Source organism: Ovis canadensis, chromosome 1, assembly GCF_042477335.2.
Source record: "Ovis canadensis isolate MfBH-ARS-UI-01 breed Bighorn chromosome 1, ARS-UI_OviCan_v2, whole genome shotgun sequence".
In the NCBI taxonomy this organism is placed as follows: Eukaryota; Metazoa; Chordata; class Mammalia; order Artiodactyla; family Bovidae; genus Ovis; species Ovis canadensis.
The window spans coordinates 169,425,195-169,452,909 of record NC_091245.1 but is presented as its reverse complement, the minus strand read 5'-3'; the positions used below and the strand labels follow the sequence as shown (position 1 = coordinate 169,452,909).

The following is a 27,715-nucleotide window of genomic DNA, read 5'->3' as shown; positions in this document are numbered from 1 at the left end:
AGCTCATCCACAATCATGCCAGATCTGCAAACCCAGGAGATGTCTCTCACCCATGCTCAGCCAGAAGCCCAGGGGACCAACCAAATCCCAGATTTTGTCAAATGAACAAGTGACTATGAACATGGGAGATTTTTTTTTTTCTTCCTCTCCCTTCTGAGTCTGCCAGGATTCTTGGGCCCCACCCTCCCCTTGGTTTCCAGGAACCAACAGGTCCAAACCCTTCCAAAAGCTCCAGCCTTCCCTCTCCCTTCTGCCTTAAGGGTGCAGAGTCTGCTGCGTGCCTGGCTCACTTGAGAAATTCTGCCTGTGACTGTTGACAACGGAGGCGTCTCTCAGGGATGGCGTGACCAGAGAGGCATATTCACACAGAGGCAGTTTTCTTTGTTTTGTGTGTTTAATTACTTGCCTGCAGTTGTGGGCTTTGGGGTTTAGGGTGAAGAGATGGGGAAGGAGGTGGTCAAAAGAGGGTTAAAAGGGCAGGAACAAAACAACCATAAAAAGCTGTGAGACCCAACCACACTAAGAAACCATTCCATCCACTCGGCCCACTTCTTCCTCTCGTATTTTGCTGCACACGCATCTACCCGCCCACCCACTTATTCTAGAGAGGTCACAAAGAGAGGTAAGATTTCAACACTGCATCTTGAATTGTGACTAACCTGTTATTTTAAGATAATTTCAGCAGTCACCTTAGTAGCAAAAGAACTAAGTTCAAAAGGTCTGTCCCCGTGATTGTGGGAGATTCTGGGAATTTCATTTGCCACTTTGCTCAGGAGGCCAGATTCTTCTCAGCAAAGCTACAGGGTCTCACCAGTTAAAAAAAAAAAAAAAAGAAAGAAAAAATCCACCAAAGTTCAATTCATGGACACTCAGGCCTTGATCTAAAACTCAAGATAGGATTGTTTGGTTGCTCTATATTGTGAATGGCTTAAGGACCGAGAATTTATGCTAGGAGGGAGGTTTAGGAACATATGTAAACTTATAGCTGACTCATAGTTGTTGTATAGCAGAAATCAACATGATACCGTAAAACAATTATCCTTCAATTAGAAATTTTTTTAAAAATGCAATGGTTAAGACAAAGATTAATAAATAAGTGAAAGATTTTAAAACCAGGCAAATAAAACTTGAAAATATATAAACTTTTACAAGAAAATAAATTAAAATATTAAAAAATTTTAAAAGAATTTATGCTACTGTTGGTAAGATTCCTATTCTATATATTGAAAGAGTCAACTAAAGGAAAGGAAACGAGGGGCAGAGGGGAGAACATAACTATTTGCAAAGGGAAGCAAACTGAATCAAGGAGTGATCATTGCAAAATGCATGGCGCTAGTCTTGGTGTTTGCTGGAGGCAAAAGTTGCTGTATGGCAAGACTCCGAGCTTCTCATTTTCCTTGTTAAATCTGCTCAACTCCAGGAGTCATGGGAAACTGCTCGAGTTTTGTCTCTGCCACTCAAGTCTAAAAAATTTTATCTTGTAAAACTTTGAGTTGACTGTTCCTCTGCTTGCAAAATGTTACTCCTTCCAGACATACCTGGTGGCCTGCAGGTCTCCCCTCCTTTCATTAGCTAAAAAACTGGGAATTGAACCGTTAGAGACAGTAAACTGACCTCTTTTCGTGTGATGACTGTCCTCTCTAAAGTTGGAAGTTGATACGTGAAAAATTCTATCTTCAACCCAAAGTAAAGGCTGGGTAGGAAACTCATGTTTCCCTTGGGTGGACCCTGTAACTGAGGTAAGATGACTTGGCCTCTGCCCTCTTGGGTCCCTTATTCACCATGTGCTTCATGGAAGGAATCTTAGTGGCCTACATCACAGGCTGGAGTGTTGATTGTCATCTGTAGGTTGGATGAGATTCTGAGGGTACATGTGAGTAAACCCTCCAAAGACATTCAGGAACTTGGAAGAGTGTCATGAATTTATTCAGAAATTATGACTGCATTCATCTGACTCAGTGCAGTGTGTATTTACATATGTAATGGCTCAACTACCATTTTGTCCATAAATACTACTGAGATTTTAATAACAAATTTAACTTTTTGAAAAAGAATAGTTGACACTGGTGGTTAGAAAAACAGGTACCATGTCCAATGCTTTTGCACCAAGAGTTTGACAAATTGTCTGTTTTTTAATACATGTAGAATTATGATCCATGCTCATTTTAATGTTTCAGATTATGTGTTTTGGAAAATACTCCTTGAATGTGTGAAACTTAAATTTTTTTTCCATTTCAAGACAATTTTTATTCTTGTGTTTTATTTGGTTTTGGTGTTGATAGCAAAGTAATTTGTATTAATACTAGCCCAAATTGTCTTCTCTTTCAAACCAGATCCATATAAATATATATATATATAGCCTGTTGCTTCTCTGAGGAAATGCATAATCTGAATTCTCAGTCAAAATGGGCAACTGGCAGTGCTCATGACACATTTCCATTTTTATTAGATTTTTCCTTGTAATGTTACTACATTAAAGCCATGTAAGTTGAAGCTTTGATAATTTTTTACTTTTCAAATTATGGTAAATTCTAATCTAATACTCAAAAAACACAAACAAACCAGTTTTGTACTCCACATGAAAAATGCTAAATGATAGTGCAGGTATTTAGAAAAGTATTGACTGGGGTTGAATTCCCTAAGAATTTCTTTTATAGTCTAAATCGTAAGTACTTTACTCAGTTAACTTAAAATTTTTATTGTAAACTGAATGTTTTTATTCTAAACCTACCAGAGTAAATTCTTTGGATTTTTTTTCTGTTTTTCCTTATTATAACTCATTTAAAAACTGAATTAGTTTTCTTAGATGACCTAAATCTCTCTCTTGAGAAATAAAATATACTTGTTTCCAGTGGCTATCGTACCTAAAATAAGACTTCCTAAAGCCAGAAACATGCTATGTTGAAGTTAACTTTTCCTCGTCACAATTTTGGACAATAAACATCTAAAAGGATTAATGTTTGAAGATTAATATTCTCTACTGGGACCCTTGAAACTTCGATGGAAGAAATTCAACCAGAATATTTATATTACAGTATAATCTTGTGTGGTAGGAAGCTGAACTAGTTGATCAAGAATTCTTGTCACCTTAGACATTTTGTGATTTTTTTCCCCCAAGTTTTTAAAAAAAAACTTAAACGTGTTTTGAGGTATGTGGACATAATTGTAACGTAAACTATTATACAACTGTCTTTGTGACTTCATAGGCAGGTGAATTTTGCTATTACTATTGAATACAAATGACAATTCATTTATGATCACTCAAACAGCATTTGTGACATTTAATGACAAAAATATCCATTATGGATGTTAATTTTGAAGTTATAAATTATGTGTTATTTAAGTTTTTCTGGGCATCTGAAAAACTCTTATCTGGGAGACGATGTAAGATTCCCACAGAGTTACCTGGGATTATGAAATTGTTGAACATGTTATATGCTCAGTGATATGGATCACTGAGCCATTTCCTCAGTGATTGAAGGAGAAAGGGGGAAAAAAATCATCATACAATTAACAGACTTTCTAACAAAACAGAAAGCCAAGGGAAAAAACAATCCTTCTATATTTTAAAAACTGACGAAGTTCTTTTCAGACACGCCCAAACTTAAAGTGAGGATTTCTTCAACCATCTAAATGCTCTAGAAATTTTGGTTCTCTCTGTTCACAACCAGTTGTATAACAGAAATACTCGATACTGTTTTCCTCCCTGTGTGTGAAGTAATGAATCATTGATTATGTGACTTGTTATGTATTCTATTAAACACTAAAGAATAAAACATCCACTCCTTTAAAAAAAAAAAAAAAGTTGCTGTGCTTATGATTTTTGTCCCCCCTCTCTACTATGAGAAAAGGGTAAAAGTTATACTGCATGGGAAAGTGGAACTGCAAGGAGTGGGTGACTGTTATGGGAAGAAGATTCAGTTCTGTCAGAAGGACTGCCTGAGAAGGTGATGAGATCCCCATACTCCTCATCTTCATGTGAGTGCTAAGTCGCTTCGGTTGTGTCTGACTCTTTGTGAGCCCATGGACCATAGCCCACCAGGCTCCTCTGTCTTGGGATTCTCCAGGCAAAGATACTGGAGTGGGTTGCCATGCCCTTCTCCAGGGGACCTTTCCAACCCAGGGATCGAAACCAGATCTCAGTCCTGTGCGTTGGCAGGCGGGTTCTCTACCACTAGTGCCTCCTGGACTAGACCTTCATCTTCACAGGCAGGGTAACCGCCACTCAGAGTTGCCAGTGGATCAAGCTAGAGCCATTAAGTCTTGAAGATGCCCTTTTGGAACAGAGACTCAATGATGGCAGCAAAACAGATTATTGAAATTGTCTTTCCACCCCCAGTAATCAACAAATCTATTACATCTAAATGTTGCCCCCACTTCAATTAAACCTTTTAAAACAAAGCAAGCTCATTGGCAAATTCTAAGAACCTATTAAGTACTCAGAATGAAGTAGGTTTTCTGAAGAGAGAAATTTTATTATGCTGAAGAACTAGATTAGAGAGATAGCAAAAAAAAATGGTATCATCTAAGCAGGGGTAAAAATTGGAAAAAAATAAATACAAAAAAATGGAAAAATCAGAAAAATTCTAGCACCTCTGTAATCTTCCTTTCTACCCAATAAAGATCATGGGGCCTTGTTCTTTGTCAAGAACCAGACTGTCCCAGCATTCTCCCTGGGTACTCCCTTGCTTGACTCATTTTCACCCAAGGGTAGGGAGGGAAAAATTAGAGTGAGGTGTTTGTTAGGTTTCAGCCACGCTTTTAGACAGCCAGCTCACATTCTATTTGGGTTTTGTAGCCATCTGCCTCTCCTTGGTGATTACAGGAGCTCCACTGAAACCTCCTGTTTTCTGCCCCGCCTCCCACCTGCGGCAAGAACCAATGGTTCTCAGGCTAGAGCTGAGAGGCCAGTATGAAGAAGGTTTATATGTGATGAAAGATGACAGGGTAATAAAGACCTGATACCTGGCTTCAGTGGGATCCCTAAGTTAAGTTCCCCTGGACCTGAAGAGCAGCAAAATGCAAACAACCTTTTCAGATCCCATGTGTTCTTGCTGGGCAAATAGGAACTTCAAATCTCACCCTCCCCAGAGTTGCTGTGTGCCACAGTCCATCCTGACCACAGCCTTCAGGTCTTTCTATATTACAGCCTGATCCTGGTTGTTCCCTGACCAAGTTTTTTCTGGGGATCCTTCCCTCCTACACCAACTCCTTTAACAGAATCCAAGGCCCTCTAAGATCCAGCCCTTGCCTCATTCTCCAGTCCCATTCCTCCCCATTCCACACCTCAGACTCTTGCAAATAGGTCAACATGAAATTCTGTGGCATATCTCTACCTTTTGTGTTATCTTTCTCTCTTTCCTATGTTTTACCACATGATAAACCCATACTGTTGGAGAAGGAAATGGCAACCCACTCCAGTGTTCTTGCCTGGAGAATTCCAGGGACGGGGGAGCCTGGTGGGCTGCCGTCTCTGGGGTCGCACAGAGTCAGACACGACTGAAGCGACTTAGCAGCAGCAGCAGCAGCAGAGCCATACTGTCTAAAGCGTGGTCAATCCTGGGTTTTTCCTAAGTTAGAACATTGCCAATTCCCTGGGGCAGTATGTGAATGCAGCCAGCAGGAACTAGCAGGTTCTTGCCCATTTTGATGTTGTCATATGCAAACAGCACGGAGCTCACTTTTTGTGGGGAATTAGCAAAGCAACGCCTCTCTCTAGGCCATTGTGGTTGGCCCTCTTTTGCTCACAACGAAAATGATGAAGGGAGACTTAAGGCAGTGTTTTTTCTTAGTGCTCCTGAAGGGAGAGAAAAGACCACAGTCTTTCCAGAAAGTTCTAGGAAGCAAAGGCCTACACTCTATTGAAGACACTTGCAGAACACATGGCTTGGAGCTGTGAGAGTCCTACACCAAGACCACCCCCTTCCTCTCAGTCTTTCTCCTCCTCCCCTCTTCTCTTCATCTCACTCCCACCATTTCTACCAAGTTTAGCATTTCATGGTCACTGAATCTGAATTAAAGATTTAGCAGAAAATAATCAAGTTAGTTTGAACTTTCATTTCTTCAAGTATTTCCTTTTAGATCACAAAGATTTTTAAGACACTGGAGACAATACATGGCTTTATCTGGCAGACATTCCTAATACATTTTCTTTGCTAATATGTAAGGTGTTTGGGTGAGGGCTTCCCTGGTGGCTCAGTAAAGAACCCACCTGCCAATGCAGGAGACATGGGTTTGACCCCTAAGTTGGGAAGATCCCCTGGAGAAGTAAATGGCAACCCACTCCAGTATTCTTGCCTGGAGAATCCCATGGACAGAGGATCCTAGCAGGCTATAGTCCATGGTGTCACAAAGAGTTGGGCACAATTTAGTGACTAAACAAAACAAGGTGTTTTATATTACCAATACCATTACCAGTTACTTGATAATTCTTTATCTTTCTAGAGTCTATCATATTTGATTCTTGAGCATATATTATTACATCTGATCTTGGCATCAGCCCAAATGTAGTATAGCCACAAATCCCCTCTATTCTGTCCCCTAAATATCACTCAAACTTGACCAGTCCCTCACTTTCTCCTCTGCCTCTGCCTTAGTTCTGGCCTTTATTAATACTCACCTGAACTTATTATCTTATGAACTTATTATCTCATCACCTTATATTAGCATCCTAACCAGGCAAATAGCCTGCATCCTATTTTCTTTTTCCTCCCTCTCACCACTCCCCTTTAAACTCTAAGTTTACTCTCTGCTGCTCCAGACCTTTCTAAATAACAACCCAATCCTTTTATCTCTGTGATTTAATTACTTTGGAGGTTCCCTTTCAACTATACAGAGTCCAAACTCCTTTGCAAATTACACAAGACTCTCCAAAATCTGCCCCTCTCTAATCTCATCTCTGACTGAAGATACAATCTTTTCTTATATATTGCGCCTTCATATATTTTCCTCTCTCTGGGATGCCCTTTTGTTCTTTGTCTACTTGATGACACTTATTTTTCCTTTGAGAAACAGACCTAGCGTCTCCTGTTCTATGGAGTCAGCCCCCACCACTCAAAGACAGAATTGACTACTGTCTTCTGGGTCACATCTTAACCCTACATTCATTTCTCTAATAGCATTTATTGCATTGTTTTGCAATAACTACATTATGTCCCTGGCTCCCCTAGTAAGCTATGAATTCCATAAGAAGAAAATAATCATATTGATCTTTACACACTCATTGCTTGCACAGTGCAGTGTTGTTGATTTATAAGTGTTGTGTTAGTCGCTCAGTCATGTCCATCTCTTTGCAACTCAATGGACTGTAGCCTGCCAGCCTCCCCTGTCCACAGAGTTCTTCAAGCAAGAAAACTGTACTGGGTAGCCATTCCCTTCTCCAGGAGATCTTCGCAACCCAGAAACTGAACGTGGGTGATCTATAAATCATTCTTAAACAAGTGAATAAGCAAATGAAATGCAAGGGTGAGGAAAAAGAAATAATATAGGTCTTATTATTTATTATTTAGATTTATTTAGATTTAATATTCCCATTTAATAGGAGAAGAAGCTAGGCTAGATGCTAGTCCTACAAAACTGAAGGCACTTAAGCAGAAAGCTTAGAATCTAATGGCTATACCACAAAATAGAAGGCAACATGGGGAAATAGGTATACTCAAAGATTTGTTTCCAGTTGGGAAGCTACTGGAACTATAATTATATAGATCCTTAAAGATAAATAGAATTCAACACAAATAAAGAGGGCCACATTAAAACTTTTCTGGAATGAAGGGTAATAAGTACAAGTCGATGAGAATAAGGAACAATATAAGGAAAAGCATAGAGCTAGTAAGGATGGAGGGAAGGTCACGTAGTTCTTGTCACCAGAGTTCTTGCAGTATCACGGCAAGTACATCTGCAAAGTTAGATGGAGCTCAGTCAGTCAGGGCCTTGAACTTTTGACTCTGCCAAAGGCAGCATTGGGATCAGCAAATCACTTTTTGTTACTAAATGCTCTTTAGAAAACAAGAAACACAAGATGGGAGAGTTGCTCATATTCTTGATTCATGTTTTAGCACAATGATGTTACTCAGCCTGGTCATCTACTTCACTTGGCTTCAAATAACTTTCAGCCTTACCATAAATCAACTCCATTCTAAGTAGCAAAACTTAACACCCTTGACAGTATTTAAAAGGTTCTGAAAAAGTGAAATTCCAAAATCTTAAAGCTGTCAGTAGTGTAGAAACATGCTTTCATTTTGAAGGAAATTGGCTGCGTTTGGATATATAAGTTCAGGCATGTGTGCCAAAAAAGAAAGTAATATTACAGATAATGGTCATGCCTGTGTTGTTTACTGTTCTTCATCAGACCCAGGAGGCCAAGAGTATGGTTTCGAGCCACATGTGGCTATCATCTACCTAAAATATAGCTAGTGCAAGTTGACTTGTTAGTAAAATGCGCATTGAATTTTGAAGCCTTAGTAAAAAATGTTACAGTATCTCAATAATTCTATGTTGAAATGATATTGTACACATATGTTAAAACTTACCCCCCAAAATTTAAAAATTAAAAAAGTCATACACTGTAGGTCAATGATGGGTATATATAAAGTGTGTTTGAATCTGTGACAAAAGAGAATGACCGAATGGAAAAACAATACATTGACTGTGAGTTTTTATATAGCTCTCAATTGACACCCACAGTCTCTTACCCTTACTTAAAAGAGTATCTGTCGTTCAGCCACCAACCAAAACCAGAGTCATGATTTAACTTGCAAAATAATCATGAAGCACAACAGGACCTGCCTTTTCCCTCAATACTTCCCAATCCTATTAATATAAAGAATGATTTTCAAATTTTATAGAGTACCATAGTTTCTATTAATATTATTGTTATTATTATTATCTTAGCCTCTTCTGTGACAAAAAGAGAAAAATATTTACCAATCTCTCAGGAATGTGGTGGAATTTCAGTAATTTATGTAGCTAAAGCTACAGCTCCATCAGGTTGAGCCACACTGTTCAATGAGCTTTTTTTTTTTAGAATTAAGTAAAGTCAGCTGCATAAAACCATAGCCCATGCTTTAAATAGCACTTTATTACATAAATTCATCTCACAACCACAACAAGGAACTGACAGAATAGTCTTTGTTTTGTCAACAATTTTTTTTCCCACAAGTTGGTCAGCAAGATTATAAAATAGCCTTCAGGGAATCTCACTAACAAGATTATAGACTCATGTGGATTGCAAACTTGTTATTCAAATCATCTTTTGTTTTAGTAGCTTCCATGTTCCCTTTTTTTGTATTGTATAGTATATTTCCTTCTCTCTTTTTTTTTTTTTTTTTTTGGATACTCAGCAGTTTCTTTACTACTAAGACAATTTCCCTTTTCTGAATGTAACCGGAGAAGGCAATGGCAACACACTCCAGTACTCCTGGAAAATCCCATGGATGGAGGAACCTGGTAGGCTACAATCCATGAGGTCGTGAAGAGTCGGACACAACTGAGTGACTTCCCTTTCACTTTTCACTTTCATGCATTGGAGAAGGAAATGGCAACCCACACCAGTGTTCTTGCCTGGAGACTCCCAGGGACAGCAGAGCCTGGTGGGCTGCCATCTCTGGGGTCGCACAGAGTCGGACACGACTGAAGTGACTTAGCAGCAGCAGCAAATCAACATAACACAGGCATACATATAACCATATGAGAGACTCCATAACTTACTGCCCTCATTAAAACAATGCCTAGAATCAAGACTTTTAGAATGCAGATTACCAGTCAATACAAGACCTTTCTCTGAAAAGGAGGCAATATTGTATGACAGATACAGCAGAGCATTAATAAAAGATAAAATGAACCACGTCAACGTCTGATATTATTTACTCTACCATTTCTGCTAACCTCATTCCTTCATTCTTAGAACTGAGATAACCTGCTGCTGCTGCTGCTGCTAAGTCGCTTCAGTCGTGTCCGACTCTGTGCGACCCCACAGACGGCAGCCCACCAGGCTCCCCCGCCCCTCGGATTCTCCAGGCAAGAACACTGGAGCAGGTTGCCATTTCCTTCTCCAATGCATGAAAGTGAGAAGTGAAAGGGAAGTCGCTCGGTAAGTGTCCGACTCTTCACGACCCCATGGACTGCAGCCTATCGTCCATGGGATTTTCCAGGCAAAAGTACAGGAGTGGGGTGCCATTGTTTTCTCCGGAAATAACCTGCTAGACAGAGTTATTAGGTAAACCAAACCATGCCTACAAAATTATCTAGTAAAGAAATTTATCTGTGCTATTGTCATGATTATAAGAAGTTACCAAGTCTAGGTACCGTTCCCTTGAAATATTCATAGGGCAGGAGACTGGGAGCTGGAGAGAGCAAGGAAAGCAGGGGTCAAGCTGTGGAAATGACTGGGATCAGAAAGGGAAGGTGAAAGTTAGACTTCGGAAAGAAACGCTGGGGAGACAATAATGTTGACCACCAAAAGTTGGTGTGAAAGAGAAAAAGCAAGTAAAATGTAGTTACTAAAAATGAATTTGCACAAAACATAAAGATTTCTGCCTGCATGTTTTAAATGAACTTGTCCTTTTAAGAATGTTTGCCATAAATGCAAACATTGTCATTGGAGCTTGGTCTTCTTAAGACAATATCAAATAATGTAGTTGTTTGCCCACACATGCTTTTGCCAAAGTAGAGACAGATAGGATGCATCTACGAAGAGAGATGCCTCAGGCTGTTTGCTTTTAACAGACTCACCTTTATGTACTCCTCCAAATTAGATTTGTTTTTCCTTCTCAGTGTTAAACCAGTCACATGTCTATCCTACTTTGGAAGAGCACAATCAGTAACACAAAGTAATTTTAATGCCATCATAGAAATTGCTACTTGCCCAAGCAAAGGTATATAATTTATTGTCTCTATTATATATCATCTATGTTCCACATGTATTATCATTCAGGCCATGCAAGTTACATTTTATGGGGAGAACACAAAGTTTTGAAAGATTGAATGACATATTCAAAGTCAAACAGCCAGGAAATTCTCACTCTCACTCTACAGTGAATGGCTCCAATGCCAACACTGTTTGGCAGACAAGAGAGGTTATGCAGGACTTTCTGTTCTACCCAAGTAATACCTTGGCCAAAAACTTGAGTAAACTGTCTGGACTTGGTAATAGCTGATGTTGATGTATTGCACTCAAGAGAGGTAGAAGCAAGTCAGAGGTGCTCACCCATCTTTACATTTGAACTTCAGTGATTTATTAAGGAAAATCGCACTGGATTACCTTTGTCTATCAATATGAAGCCAGGCAACCACGTGAGAGAGAAGGATAAAGGTGATTCCAGGGGCTAAACCTGGTATCTCTAAGGTTCCTTCCTTCTTGTAAGAAGTCCCTGATTTTAGCATCATTTTCTAGTTTTCCAAACTTAAAGATAATTATTTTAAGAACAGTAAAATTTCTACTAATTCCTTCTATCAGAAATGAGAATGTAGAAGACTAAAAATTGCTCATTTGTTTCATGAAATCATTTCAAAAAGAAACCACAGTGATCCTCTGTCTTCGAGATAGCTGTCAGTCAGTTTCCTGAGATGTGCTGAAGGGTTTCCACCTTCTGCTACAAGGTTCAGGTGTGCTATCCCCATTTCCTGATCTCCCGAGATCAAAATAGCACTGGAAAGTGGTTGCTTAAAAAGCCTCTGTGAGGAACTTCCCTGTGGTCCTTTGGCTAAGACTCCGTGCTCCCAGTGCAGGGGGCCTGGTCTAGTTCCCTGACCAGGGAGCTAGATCCCAAATGCTGCAACTAAGGACCCTACATGCCAAAACTAAGACCCGGTACAGCCAAATAAATAAATAAATAAAATTCTTTCTTTAAAGTCTCTGTTAAAATTTCACGCTTCTCAAGCATGCTAAGTCACTTCAGTCATTTCCAACTCTGTGTGACCCCATAGACAGCAGCCCACCAGGCTCCCCCGTCCCTGGGATCCTCCAGGTAAGAACACTGGAGTGGGTTGCCATTTCCTTCTCCAAAGCATGAAAGTGAAAAGTGAAAGTAAAGTTGCTCAGTCGTGTCCGACTTAGCAACCCCACGGACTGCAGCCTACCAGGCTCCTCTACCCATGGGATTTTCCAGGCAAGAGTACTGGAGTGTGTTGCCATTGCCTCCTCCGTCTCAAGCATAGTACTTGTTATTTATTATTCAACTTAAATCAACTGAAAATCCTCAGCTGCCACCACTCTTCTACTTGCCCACCACACACTCCTAAGTCCAGAACTTATATAGAAAAGTGCCACACACATGGAGAGCAAGCCTAACTTTTGGAGACCTGAACCAAACTTGGAAAACTCGACCAACCTTTTGAAATTCAACTCACTTAAAAAAAAAAAGGTTAAGTGATAAGACATCCACATATCTGTTCATCTCTGCAGGCAGTTGTGTATCTTTTATCACTACTCTGCTCCAATTCCATTTGTGCAACCACCATGTCAAACACGTCCAGACTTTAGGTTGGCACTAGGCTGTTAACGATGAGGTAAGTCAAAGCAGGAGAGTGCGATATGCACTCAGTTCACTGCACAGTGAATCCGCTGTGCAGTGGCGACGCACGGTACTCCAGAGGTGCTCTACAAACTCTGTTCAGAGGATGCTTATCACAGCAGAATTTAAGCTCAGGACTTCTGGGTCATTCCTGATGCTTCTCTTCAGCCTGAGTCCTTCTTGGTTGCCATCTTTGCTTTCTGCTCATGGGTGTTTTCCACAAAATCAAATGTACTTCCAGACATTGAAAACAGATGCGGTTTGGGGAAAAAAGTGCTAGTGTTTTGGAATCTGTTTCAATAAAGGTACGTTAGTCTGTCAACAAACTCAGAATGCCGAGGATGCCTTTCAGAAGGATAACATCCAGTTTGGCTTCAACCATCCAAGAAAAAGAGTTTTTCATCTTTGTGCATCAGAATCATCCAGAGAGATTATTTAAAGTATAGTTTCCAAGGGTCCACTCCAAGTTTACTGAACTGCAGTCCCCAGGGGTAGAAACCAGGGATATCTTTCTAGAAAGTTGCCCAGCTTATCCCACTGTAAAATGCAGATTTGAGAAACATTGGTAGGGCCTAAATTGGTCATATGAAAATTTGAAACCATGGTGCTAATCATTTCTTTACAACTTGAATTTGTCCTAGACTATGCAATTGTCCTAACAGGTGACAGCTGCCTTTCCAGAAGGTTCCAAGTTTATACTTGTGGGCATGCAACTGGGATGAGGCAAATACCCACCTAGACCATAAACCTGGTTTGATGAGATAAAAATACAGAATATTCCTCCCTTCTCTCACCTGCCCTCACTCCTGACCAACAGCTGGCTAGTTACAGATGTGGGTACTTTATTGATAAGAATTATATCCTGTGTCAGTGTTTGTTTTTTTTTTTAATCAAATGACAGCATTGGTTGTACAGAATTTTTTTAAAGAATTTAATGTCCTCACTCTACTTCAATGGCAAATATGTTGAAACCAAACACCTGAGGACTAGGATTCCCAGGGTAGCAGTTCATAAAGTTAATATGACACTGAATACAACAGATCAAGAGCCGAGTAACAGTGTGACCTGTAACCGGTCCAGACCTGAGCTCAGTGACAGCTCTGACTTTACTCTAAGCCTCAGTGGAGAGGAAGTTCAAAGACAGTTAGCCACTAATGGGAAATTCATGTTCACTTTCAACATCCCCTGTTTTTCCCTTTTTTTACTGCTACAATTGCAAGTTGAGTTTCTACACGCAAGCAGACAGCCACGGGTAAGCCCAGCTGAAATAATGCCAACTGACCAGGTCACACAGAGAAAGATATATAGTGACTGAACGAAAGCCAGAGAGAACTTCATGTGGCCACACACATAGGATCAGCAGTGTCTTGTGAAATGGGAGAGTACTTGGTCAAAAATTTTGCAAAAACATCAAAAACTAGATAAATTTAAAACAGGTTTAAAGTAAGTTATTAAAGTGCAAATATAATAATACAGTAAAAACCTGATTCATTGTTGTATTCAATAAATGTGCATTGAGCACCTGCTATATGGGAGGCTCTATGCCAAGCACTGAGGACTCAAAGGGAATCAAGAGACAGACTTGACCTCAAAAAGCTTTGTTTCTAGGAAATGGGAGGTAAATATGTGAGCATGGGTTTGCAATAAGGAATTATGGGTGTTATGGTAAGTGGGTGGATAAGTGACTGTGGGGACAAAAAGAGAGAATAAAGAACAGTTATTGGTCTTTGAGAAGAATGCAAGAGCCAACCTGTATTGAGTCTTTGACAGTGAGTAGATACAGTGAGGAAAGTCTTTCTGGGAAGTGTGAACAAACGCGTAAGGACATAAAACCTATTTCACATTTGGAAAATGCCAAATAGTTTGGGACCAATGGAACATCACAGAATACAAAGTACAAGATCCAGTAGGGATAATTCTGCAGAAGTAAGCAGGGGACCCCATGAAGAGCTGTGAATGTTTTGCTGAGGCTCAATAAGGGGCCAATGAAGAGTTTTAGGTCTTAGAGGCTCAGAAAGTTTGCTCTGGAGAAAAGGTAGAGATTAAACATAAGCAAAGGAGTATTTTGTTGCTGTTCAGTCACTCAGTTGTGTCCAACTCTTTGTGACCCCATGGTCTGCAGCATGCCAGGCTTCCCTGTCCATCACCAACTCCCAGAGCTTGCTCAAACTCATGTCCATTGAGTCAGTGATGCCATCCAACCATCTCATCCTCTGTCATTCCCTTCTTTCCCCTGCCCTCAAACTTTCCCAGCATCAGGGTCTTTTCTAATGACTCAGCACTTCCCATCAGGTGGCCAAAGTATTGGAGTTTCAGCTTCAGCATCAGTCCTTCCAATGAATATTCAGGGTTGATTTCCTTTAGGATTGACTGGTTTGATCTCCTTGCAGTCCATGGGACTCTCAAGAATCTTCTCCAACAAAACGTGGTCCACCGGAGAAGGGAATGGCAAACCACTTCAGCATTCTTGCCTTGAGAACCCCATGAACAGTATGAAAAGGCAAAAAGGTGTGATGCTGAAAGGAGCACTGGAGGCATGGAAACTAGTATGGAGGCCATTGCACTAATCTGGACAAATCGGAAGGCAGGGGTAGGTTTTCATTGACTAATGGGCTTCCCTGGTGGCTCAGACGGTAAAGAATCTGCCTGCAATGAGAGATATCCAGGTTTGATCACTGCATCAGGAAGAATCCTGGAGAAGAGAATGGCTACCCACTTTAGTATTCTTGCCTGGAGGATTCCATGGACAGAGGACCTTGGTAGGCAATAGCCCATGGGGCCACAAAGAGTCAGAGACAACTGAACAACCAACACTTTCACTTCCAGTGAAGCAGAGATGCATACAGATGCCGGAGCTGCTAAGAGAGTAGAAATAACATGCCCCGACAAAAATGCCAACTGGCCTAGTGTCTCTCTTCTTACTCTTCCAAGTAGTCAAGTTATTGGTTTAAATAACTCCATGTGGGACATAATGGGTATGGCAACAGTCTAGAAGTAATTTTATTTCTCTGATAAAGTAGTCAGGAGTGTTAAGGAGCAGTAAGAAAACTGAAATTAGACAAGAAGGAAGCAAAAGGAAAGAGCCAGGTTAATACAAAATAAGCAATGCTCAGTGGTTGCCAGAGAGTAAGGGTTGTGGGTAGAGTTTGACTACAAAGGGTTATCAGGAGGAATAGAATTGCTGAATCGTCTGGTAGTGCTATTTTCAGCTTTTTAAGGAACCTCCATACTGTTTTCCATAGAAGCTGTACCAATTTACATCCCCACCAAAAGTGTAAGAGGGTTCCCTTTCCTCTACACCCTACCTAGCCTTTGTTATTTGTAGACTTTTCTTGGTGACTCCATTTTGACCACTGTAGTTTTGACTTGCATTTCTCTGATAATCAGCAATGTTGAACATCTTTTCATGAGCCTATAGGCCATCTGTATGTCTTTTTTGGATAACTGTCTATTTAGGTTTTCTGCCCACTTTTTGGTCAGGTTTTTTGTTGTTATTGAGATGTATGAGCTGTTTGTATATTTTGGAAATTGCCTTTGTCAGTTGCACATAACTCTTTTACTTTTGCAAAAAGTATATCAAAAAGAATAAATTTTACTATACGTAATGTTTTTAATTGGAGGAAAAGGCAAAAAAAACTTTTGCAATTCTCAAAAGTAAATCAGTTTATAGCAACATGAGAAGAGTCACTTGCTCTTGGACATTCGTTTATTCATTTAACAAATACACATTGAGCACATAGCCAGAAACTGTGCTACATGTTGGAGACATGGTGGGAAACAGGCCCCATGGAGCCTATAGTCTAGTGGAAAAGACATTCACTAAATATTTCTGTAAATTCAATTATGATTGTGATAGCAAGAAATAAATAAGAACACATTATGAAAACACCTGAGAGGTATCTTTAAAACAGTGATATTGATGTTAAATCCTGAAAGATAAGATTGAGTTGATTTAAGATGAAGAGGGATGGGCTATCAAGAGAAAAAACACCATTTGGGAAGACCCTGAGGTAGGAGCCCCATACCCACACACACTCTCACATGCTCACATGTGCTCACCAATACCATCACAAGCTCACCTGCTCATTTACACGCGGATACACTCTGTGCTTCTAAGATCCTTTGTGCTGTGTAACATTTCTATGATAGAAACTGGAAAAGGCTTTTTATCTCCCACTTACCAGATGTGTCATCTCAAGAAAGTTTTTTTAACCTATTAGTACCGCAATTTTCTCATCTCTAAACAGGATTGTTAATTAGTCATTCTAATATTCAGGTTAGTAATTAGGACTTGAAGATTGGGTTATTATAAAGAATAAATTGGTTCATAAAAATAAAGCCTTAATAAGAACACCTAGAGCATTAAGTACTCAATAGTAGTAATTTGTTATTGCTTTCACTACTACTACACAATTATTTTTAGAGACCCTGTTTTTCTTTCTTAAAGAGATGGCTCTTGGACTCCATTTCTGGAACCAGTGTAGAAGATCTACCCCCGACCCACCACACTAACTTCCTATGTATAGGGCCTGTGCCTTGAACCATCGGATGGGATTCACGACTATTAAAAATGCTTTTTCAGCGCAAAAAGCAGCTTTGGGGTCTCTTTGGGGTTAAATCCATTCATCTTTACCTTATTTAATCCTTAAGGGCACATCTTATAAACTTTCACTTCCAGATATGGAGCAATTGATGTTGGAATAGCCCTTCTGTTATAAACAATAAAGTTGGAGCTAGCACATAAAGCCATTGTTTTTAGACAATGGACATTTTTTTAAACACTGTGTTTAGACAATAGGAAACACAATGCTATGTGCCTTGAGAAAGGAGAACTTCATAAAGTGAGCACTGTGATTTCCCTGGATCTTTACCTGGGCACAATTGCCCAACCATGACAGAGCAAACCAGACTCCAACAGAGCACAACGGTCCTGCTGAGCAGAAGAGGCAGAGGTCAGAGCTGAGGAAAGCTGAAGCAGTCAGAATCTGTAGGGCAGGGCACCAGAAAGTAAAGGAGGTATGTTGGGGGTAGAGAGAAGGGAGAGAGCCAGAACTTGTGCAGAAGTTTCTCTACGAGCCCTTGGCTTGAAGCTAAGATGCACATGCCCATGGCAAGAGTACCTGAGGCTTGTAGTAACTATAGAGAACAGTCACCATAGAGACAAGGGCAGAATAGACATACTAGATACCAAACAGTGCTAGAAGACATGGAAGTTCTGGTAAGGTCCACCCAATAACCACCCTAACAAAGTCTGAAACCAAGCCTTTAAAAGATCTGCAGTGAAAACTGAATTTAGAGGTTGAGACCCACAATAATTGAGGGGCTTGAGAAACATATTGAGTTTTCCAACAGGTGTCCTCTAGCAAAGAATAAAAACAAGCCTACAGGGTGCCAGGTAATCAATCAGTAAATGAGCTGCATAATAGAAGAGACAGTAACACTACTCAAAGGAAGATAACAGAAGTCCAGAACCTATACAATGCACCACCAACAACGTGCAGTACATAATTTTAAAAATTACTAGACATGCAAAAAAACAGCAAAGTGACCCATAGTTAAGGGGAAGACTCCAGTCCCAAAATTACTGAGATGATGTTTTTAGAAAATAAAGGTTTTTTAAGCAACTGCTTAAATATGTTCAAAAAATTATGCTGATAGGGACATCACAAGTTAAAAGGTAAGGACTCTGCTGAGAAATGTAAACTATAAAGAAGAGATAATGGAAATTTTAAAAATAAATGGAAATTTTAGAACTTAAAAATTACAATGACAAAAAAAATCACAGTAGGTCAGAAAGGAGAGGGAAACAGTCACTGATGAACTTGAACATAGGACGGCAAATCTATAGCAATTATCCAAGCTAATGAATAAAGAGAAAATATTTTGAAGAAAAATAAGCAGATCCTTAGAGACCCATAGGACAGCAGAAAATGGCCTAAATATGTGTAATTAGAGGCCCTGAAGAAGAAGAAGGTGAAAAATGAGGCAAAATAGACTTCCTAAAGAAATGACAAAAAGGCAAGTTACTAGTTGAGAGACATTTCTATAGTACATATATGACAATAGGCTTATATTCAAAATACAGTTCAAAATTTTTATAACTTGATAATAATGATACAATCTAATTATCTTTGATGAGCAGAACTTGAACAGGCACTTCACCAAAGATACCTGTGTGGTGATGAGCACAAGAAGAGATGGAAACATCATTAGTTATCAGGAAATTGCAAATTAAAGCTATGGTCAGATACCACTACCTATCCATTGGAGAGATACTACCACACACCCTTTCAAAAGGCTGACAATACCAAGTATTGAGGCAGACTGAGAATAGTATCTTCTCGCTATTGAGAATGGAAAATGGTGCAATCACCTTGGAAAAACAGCTTGACAGTTTCTTTTAAATTTAAACATACTTATCACATCAACCAGCTATACCACCCCTAAGTATTTACCAAAATGAAATAACCTACTTGCACCCAAAGAGTGCCCATAGCAATTTTATTCATAATAGCCCCAAACTGATACAATTCAAATACCCACTAATAGGCTAACAAATTGTGTTATTAATATAATTAAATACTACTCTGCAATACAAAATATGGATTACTAATAAATACAACCTTGTGAATGAGTCTCAAAAACATCATGCTGAGTGAAAGGAACTCAATACAAAGGATATGTGTACTGTCTGATTCCATTTGTATGAATACTAGAGAGGCAAAACTTATCTATACTGACAAAAATGAAATCAATGGTTGCCTGGAACAATAGCTGAAAGAAGAGACTGATTGCAGAGGTTGTGTATGAGGGATCTGTGAGAAAATGAGCTATATCTTGACTATGATGATGATATGAGTGTATACATTTACTTAACTATACACTTAAAATATATGCATTTTATTATATGGAAATTATACCCCACAAAGTTGACTTTTAAAATAATACTTGCATAACTCTTTAAATTAGAAGGCTTGTTTTCATCGTTATCCTGTAATGAGTCATTCAGCAATAAATTTTGTAAGGAACAAGTTCTTTTTGAATCATTCACAAGCACCCCAAATGAGTATGTAACCGTTTGTTTTTGTTATATATGCATGGCTGGAGTAACTTAAGCTTGTTAAACTAATAATAATAAAACTCCTGCCCATCACCTCTGATTCTAAGCTGCAAAGGAAACTGTAACTTCAGTTCTCAAATTTCTAAGCATCCTCAGTGACTATTTGTTGACCAGTTCCAAAAATGAGTGTCTGGATTTATTTTATAAACAAGTTCTCCTACCATCTAATATCTTGGCTGCTGTAGAGTTTAGGAGGATGCTCCTAGAAAACACCAGTCTTGCAGCAAACATAGAGCAGTGAACCAAGGCTACTAATGGTCAGAGAGACTATCCTAATCACCCTCCTCAAGCAGCCTCTTATAGGACCCTCTTATAGACTTTTTTGCTCAAGGACCCTCTTATAGACTATTTTGAAAACATAGGCAACAGGCAAGATGGACTTTCTGTTCCTTAAAATTTTCCTACCGGCAGTGGGAAATTGATGGACAAAAGGGCACTGCTAAGCCTGTGCAGTGACCACGTGTGTTAAAACGAGTGCTTCAACTTACGGGAACACCTCCTTACTGATTTGGAGCCTTGATAAGAATAGCAGGATGCTCACTTCAGCAGTAAATATACAAAAACTGGAACCAGACAGAAAAGATTTCCATGGCCCTTGCACAAGGATGACACAAATTCATGTAGTGTTCTATGTATTTACATGTGGAATATTAAAAAAAAAAAAACTCATATAAAAAGAGAACAGATACGTGGTTACCAGAGGCAAGAAGTGGGAGGTAGGAGAATTGGGTGATGTGGTCAAAGTTACAAACTTTCAGCTAAAATATAAATAAGTAGCAAGGATATAATGTACAACATGATGGCTGTAGTTCACACTACTGTATACTTGAAAGTTGCTAAGAGCATACATCCCTAAAGTTCTTATCTCAAGGGAAACCAAAAACTTTATAACCATATGAGGTGATGGATGATAAATAAACCTACTGTGACAGTCATTTCGCAATTTACATGTCTAGTCATTATTCTGTACACTTTAAACTTATATAGTTTTAATTATACCCCCAATAAAACTGAAACCAAAAAAAAAAAAAAAAAGGAAGAACAGCAGGAAATGTGTAAAAGTTCACTACAAGCTCACAGTTCCACAGGTCAAAAGTCTGGGTAGGCTTGGCTGTATTTTCTGTAAGGAGCTTCACAAGGACAAAATAGTCAACTGGGATGAGTTCTTATCTGAAGGCTCTGAGGAAGAATCTGCTTCCAAGCTTATTCAGGTTGTTGGCAAAATCCATGTCCTTGGGCATGTGAACTGAGATCCCTTTTTCTTTCTGGATATCTAGAAACTACCTGAATTTCTTAGCTTGTGGGCACCTTCCTCTGTCTTCAAGGTCAATAACTGTGGGTTGAACCCTTCTTAGACTTAGACTCTCTCTGACTCCCTCTTCTGTGACCAGCCAAAGAAAACTCTATGCTTTTAAAGTGTTCAGGTGCACCTGAACAGTCTCCCTAGTTTAAGGTCACCCTTAATTACAACTGAAAAGTTACTCTTGCCGTCTGACATAATATAATCACAGGAGTAACACCAGGGGTCGAGGTCATGGGCATCTAGAATTCTGTCTGCCATACTGACACTCCATTTGTCCAGCATTGCTTATCTTCACTGTATCCCTAATGATAGCATTCACTCAAACATTTTAAAGATGTTTTTAAAAACAAATGCTGCTAGTCAGTGATTCAGAATCCACTTTCCAGGTTACAATTATTAAGACTGGGATAGCATTAAAAATATCAGATTTAAGGTTATAGGAACTCAGTTTGAATTCCAGAGTTCAGACATGAGACAAGTCAGTATGACCTGGGGAAAGTTTCATAAAGGAAGTGGCAGTCAAGCAGAGCTTTCAAGGATCCACAGAATTTGGGTAGGCAAGAGCATGACTACGGACAGGAATAAACAAAGCCTCTGATAAGCAACAAGGAGACCCACCTGACAGCTTTTGGAGAATAACAGAAGATAAGGTTAAACGGTTGAGGGAAGTTAAAGTAAGATGGCTTTGTGAACCAGGACAAGAGTTTGTACTTGATTTAGTGAGCAACACTGAGCCTTTGAAAACTTTTTAAGTTTCTGTAAGAGTATGCTAAATGGTTGGAAATTTGGAAATCGGTGAGAAAAATAAGATCAGAGAAAGAATAATTACAAAGCTATCAGGGACAAAAATTGCTGATCTATTAGAGATACACACAGACTTTCTATGATGAGTATAGTAGGCTTTAACATACTCCAGAAAAAAATTAAGGGGGAAGAATGGCAAAATATTTACAATTGATGAAGCTTTATGCCAGATATGAGTGTTCAATATAATATTCTCTCTACTTTTGAGTATATTTGAATTTTTCATAGTAAAATTTTTTTTAAGTCTATTGTAGTAATCCGGGAAAACCTAAACATGGGTGGTGGCAGGAAAGATAGAAAAAAATTGACTAATTCAATATATATTTGACCTTGATAACAGATTTGATATAATAATTGCGGGAAGAAACAAAACTGACTCATTCTATAGCTTTGGAAATAGAATAATGGCATAATAGAGAACCTGTTAACTGTCTATAAATTCCTGAGCTTTAAACAATGTACTTCACTGGCCTGTATGATTGGAGTATGTATGGAAATGAATAAACAATGTAAGTTAAATTTCTGTCTATAGATCTCTTTCTCTGTCATCTGCACCACATGAAAAAACTGGACATTTTCACCAAATTTAGAGGGCCTGTTTGGAAAAATCTACCTCTCTAATGTAGCCCCATTTGCTCTATAAAAAAATCATTTTGTGAGACCCTAGATGAGTCTCATTCATTCATTTTTATTCTTAAAGTAATATAGTATACTATTTTTCAACTCTCTACAAGTTGAGTCCAGAAATTTACCTTTTTAAAAAGTTTTCCAGGAGTCTGGAAAGATTTGCATAGAACCCAAAAGGTTCAAATGCTTGCTTGTTTTCCCAAGTGATATATTTAAAATTTTCTTCAGATAGACATAAGAAGTTACACCAGACAAAATTGCTGTCCTTAAGATTAATAATTCTCACTTCCATACATGTAAGAGCCTTTTAAAAAGGATAATTTTTTGATAATTTTAAAGTAACTCTGGAAGGAACACTTCTTGGGAATAGTGGAGGAGAGACAGACTTTTTAAAAAATGAATGACAGTGATATCCAATGTAAAAAACATTTGGAGCCAATCCAAAAAGACAGATCTCAGTGGGCAGGCTCCCACTGAGATAATGGCCTAAACTGAAGAGACTTAAGTGCAGAGAGAGGAGCAGTTGACTTTCAGGGCAGTGAGGTACCTGAGGCTTTCAGGAGAGCCAGTCAGAGGGATTCCACACTTTCTTGCAAGTACTTAAAACTAAAATCCTGCCTGAGAAGAAATACTGGCTGCACACACAGAGAGAAGGCCATGTGAATTAAGATACCATGAATTAAGAAAATAAACAGCAATTTCAAACTTAAGCCCCAAATCAATTAAGCTATTTCACAATCTGAAATTTGTCCCTATTGTCAAGTCCAAAGATACTAAGCTGTTCCAACAAGAAATGCATGCTGGATCTAATTACCAAGTCCATAGAACTACTGAAATCTTTGTTCAGATTAATAGGCAGAATACTTTCCACTTAAAAAAAAATTACATTTAGGGCTAAAAAAGTACATTTTAGTGGAACTCGGCAAAATAGATGGACATTTATTTTCTGAAACTATGGCTTTCCTTGAGTTGAGTCTTCACTTTCAAGTCTGCAGTTTCCAATGAGTGCCTACTCTGGTATTATCATTATGAGGTCAGTTAGTCTAAAACACAGGCATTTAATTTGTGACCATGTTGCTTCTCACATGGGCAACTCTAGGTAGTGTTATCCAAGGTGGAGAGTAGCGGGTTTATTCATACATGTGCCAGGGGGTAGAATGACTAATGATTGTCAGAGATTTGTTGTGAGTTTCAAACAATGAAAGTTCTTTAAATCATTACAATAATTTTTAGAATTTTATCTCAATAATTATTTTATGGTTTCTATTAAAGTTTATCAATGGTTAATGAGGTTCCTGGTCAATGCCAGGCATTACAGGTAATAAATAAAATGGAGATGATGTATCATCCATTAAATCAATAATTATGTGGAAGAGATCCTCGTAGATTCTGAAGACAAACTACAGGATTGCTCAAAAAGAGGTATTCATCTTAATCACTTTGAGAGAAATAATAGTAACAGAGAAGAATATAAAGCTTCTTTCAATAGGTTAAATGTAGTGCTCCACCCCCAAAAAAGATATAAACATCATAAACCTCAGAACCTATGACTATGATCTCAACTGGAAAAAGTCTCAGCACATGTAATTAATGAATCTCAAAATGAGGTCATCTTGGATTATCTATCTGGGCCTTAAATCCAATGACAAGTGTCCTTATAAGAGACACCCAGTGGAGAACACAGGGAGGGGAGAAGTCCATGTGAAGTCGGAGGCAGGGATTGGAGTTATACTGCCACAAGCCAAGGAACATATGGGGCTGCCAGAACTGAAAGAGGTGAAGAAGGACTCTTCCTGTAGCCTTTGGAAAGAGCATGGTTCTGAGAAACCCTGATTTCAGATGCCTGGCCTCCAGAATTGTAAGAGAATAAATTTCTCTGTTCTGGTGGCTTAAGTCACCAAGTTGGTAATTTGTTACACAGTCCTAGGAAACTAATATACCTAAGAATTAAAAGCTAGATGACCTTAGAAAAGTGTTTTCTGAGAGCAAAAAAAAAAAACAAAACAGTTTAGCTGACTCCCGATCTCTCCTTCAAAGCTAGTTTCTATAGCACAGGATTCAACATGTCTGGCACACAGCAAGCATTCATGTTTGCCACCTCAGCCCCATAGGCATTTCAGCAACCCATTCTGTTACCACCATAGAGCCACCGCCCAGTCACAGCTGCTCTCCAAAATCTGCAGTTCCTAAGTAATTTAGACTAAACTGCGCACTAGAATCATCTCCACTTGTACCTGCTGGAAGCCTTTAAAGCCCTGGAGATTCTGTTCAAGTGTGTCTGGAGTGGGGCTAAGGTATTTGCATGATTTACAAGCTTCATAAAAGATGCCGATGTCTTTGGTGGCAAAGACTGAAAGCTTGACAACCTAAATGCCCATCGACAGAGAAATGGATAAAGAAAACGCAGTACATATATACAATGGAATACTGTGTGTGTATTCAGTCATGTCTGACTCTTTGCAAACCCATGGACTGCAACTTGCCAGGATCCTCTGGAATTTTCCAGGCAAGAATACTGGAGCGAGTTGCCATTTCCTTCTCCAGGGGATCTTACTGATGCAGGGATCAAACCCACGTTTCTTGCATATCCTGCATTGGCACACACAATGGATTATCACTCATCCATTAAAAAGAATGAAATAATGCCATTTGCAGCAACTTGGATGGACCTAGAGATAGTCATACTGAGTGAAGTAAGTCAGAGGAGAAATATTGTATGCATCCCTTACTTACGGAATCTAAAAAGAAATGATACAAATGAAATTACTTGCAAAACAGAGACTCACAGAAAACAAACTTATGGTTGCTAGGGGGAAGGATGCGGGTACAGGATAGGGAGTTTGGGATGGACATGTAAACACTGCTATATTTTAAATGGATAACCAACAAGGACTTACTACAAAGCACAGGGAATTCTGCTCAGTGTTATGTGGCAGCCTGGATGGGAGGGGAGTTTGAGGGAGAATGGATACGTATATACATGTATGGCTCAGTCCCTTTGCTGTTCCCCTGAAACTATCACAGTGTTGTCTGTTAACCAGCTATACCCCAATACAAAACTAAAAGTTTAAAAACAAAAAAAGACTGAAACCCTGAACCTAGGGTACTGAGCAGCTGGACTAGCTGTCTGGTACGCTTATCCCCAAATCTTCTTGGGCTTATAGACAAGCAGAATAGTGTGATGGAGGGACCAGGGGACAAGGGACTGGAGGACAAAGAACACATATAAGAAAGCTAGGCACACTTTGAGAACGATCTCCGCTTAGTCCATCTGGAAATGTGCCATCCATGTAATGTTTCTGAGTCTACACAGACCCCAAAAGTGGAATGAGGGGCCTGAGAAGATAAAGCTAAACCAGACTTGGTGCACAGCTGAAGAAAAACATCTTTCAGAATTAAATCATAAATTCCATATGAAACAATGTCTATACACTGAGGTATAAAATATAGAGAAAATGTAAACTAAAAAGGAAGCCATGAAATTAAATTTGATTTAAGTATTTACTGAACGCGTCCGACGTGTAAGATGTTGTGCCAGGTGTGGAGCCTCTGATAAGAAGTAAGATGGTCACTCCCCTTCTGTCAAGGACAAATCCTGGGCACCAGCAGAAAAACCAAAAACCCAGGCATCTGGTTGTAACTAATGTATAAAAACCTTGTACTTGGGCCATATCTCAGGGAGACCAACAACAACTTAGTCACTGAAGTTGGTTTCACCCTGGAGTCATGTTCAATACAGAGCTGATGTTATCAGAAAATGAGTCAGTGGTACTGAGTTCAAGAAGTTGACATTTACTAAAGGTTAGAGGAATTTGAGAAAATTCTCCACTCCTGATTAAGTAAAAATATAGAAAGGATATTAAATGTGACTGATTTGATTAACAAATAGAGCTAGAAGATTTGGTCTTTGATACTTCAGGGAATTCCTTAGTGAAACACCAAACTAGAGTATTAGAATTAATTCTTTGCACAGGACTGCCTGATTTTTTTTTTTAAAAGAGTGCCAGCTGTCATTTTTCATTAACTTATTGATATCATTGTTATATTATATGGCTGAGTTAAGTTGGAACTGTGATAGTCATTAACTCATTAGTATTTTATGTTAGTACTTTATGTCTGGCTTGAAACACCAGTTCCTCCCAAAACCCATGATCCCAAGCAGGACTGACACACCTTCATTCACTCATTTAACCAGTGTAAGTTCCTGCTCTATGCCAGGCACTTTGCTAGGCACTGAGGTTGCAGCGATGAGCCCGTAGTCTTGGCTTCCATGGGGGTCACTCTTTAAGGAACATTCCATCAAGAACCACCCTCTACACCCATACAGCCGATATTCGATAATCAACTACAGCACCCTCTCCTGCCAAAGCCCCTAGACTGCCTGGAGATCTTTCTCAATATGCTATTCATATTACCAGTTAGAGGTAGAACACAAGATGAAACTTATTGGCCATCCAAATAGCTTGGCTAGCCAAGCTACACTGAATCACTCACTTGTGGTTCCCCCAAACATGACTGCCTTGGTTCATGTAGTTTTCTGTTTCATTCTCCTCCCTTTTCACTTGCATGAACATTCAAATTCAGCTCTTCTGAAAATACAGCTCAAATGTTCTACCTTCAAGTCTCCCTAGTTCTCCCCATTCGGATATAAAGTTTTCTCTTTGTAATCTTTATATTTCTTCCTCTTTTTGCTAATCAAGTACACGCCATGTGTCCTACATACGTATCTTAATTAAGAAATATGTCTTTGAATACCTCTTATTATCTATCAGACAGCTTTGTACACACAGATACACAATCACATGCTTGCTAAGTGCTGTTTCAGTTAATTAGTGTGTATATGCACATCATATTCTCAAAGGTTACTGGATCTAGAATGTATGTGCAGTGATTGACTGATGTTGACAGACACTGATGTGTTTGTTCTCACGTATCAAAATGACATGTTGGAAAAGGGAGGGACCCCATTTACTACTGTCCCCATGTTTACTTCCCTCAGAATGATCCTGGTAATCTCCAAATCATTTTTCCTATGTTCCCACAAAATAAAGTATTAAAAACAGTCATAAAGACTTATATTTTTTAGCACATAAATGTCTAAATGATCAATAGTATCTAGTAAACATCCATGATATTTTCAGAACCTAGTAAATCTCTACTAATGAACTTAACAAAGAGCTTTTTCATGTTAAAGATCCTATAACTAACTAGGAAACACCCTCTGGGAAAAAAAACCCAAATTAATATATATTGGCTAATTTAAAGGTTTTAGATTAGTGATTAACAGATCTTTTCAACCTTGAGAAATATATATAAGGTCTAGGAAAAGAAACTTCACATCCTTAAGAACAG

At 39.0% G+C, this 27,715-nt stretch overlaps 1 pseudogene; it reads left to right on the top strand.

Moving 5' to 3' along the window:
* The first annotated feature begins 20,166 nt into the window (after window positions 1–20,166).
* Window positions 20,167–20,267, top strand: LOC138431568 (U6 spliceosomal RNA; annotated as a pseudogene).
* Window positions 20,268–27,715: the final 7,448 nt, after the last annotated feature.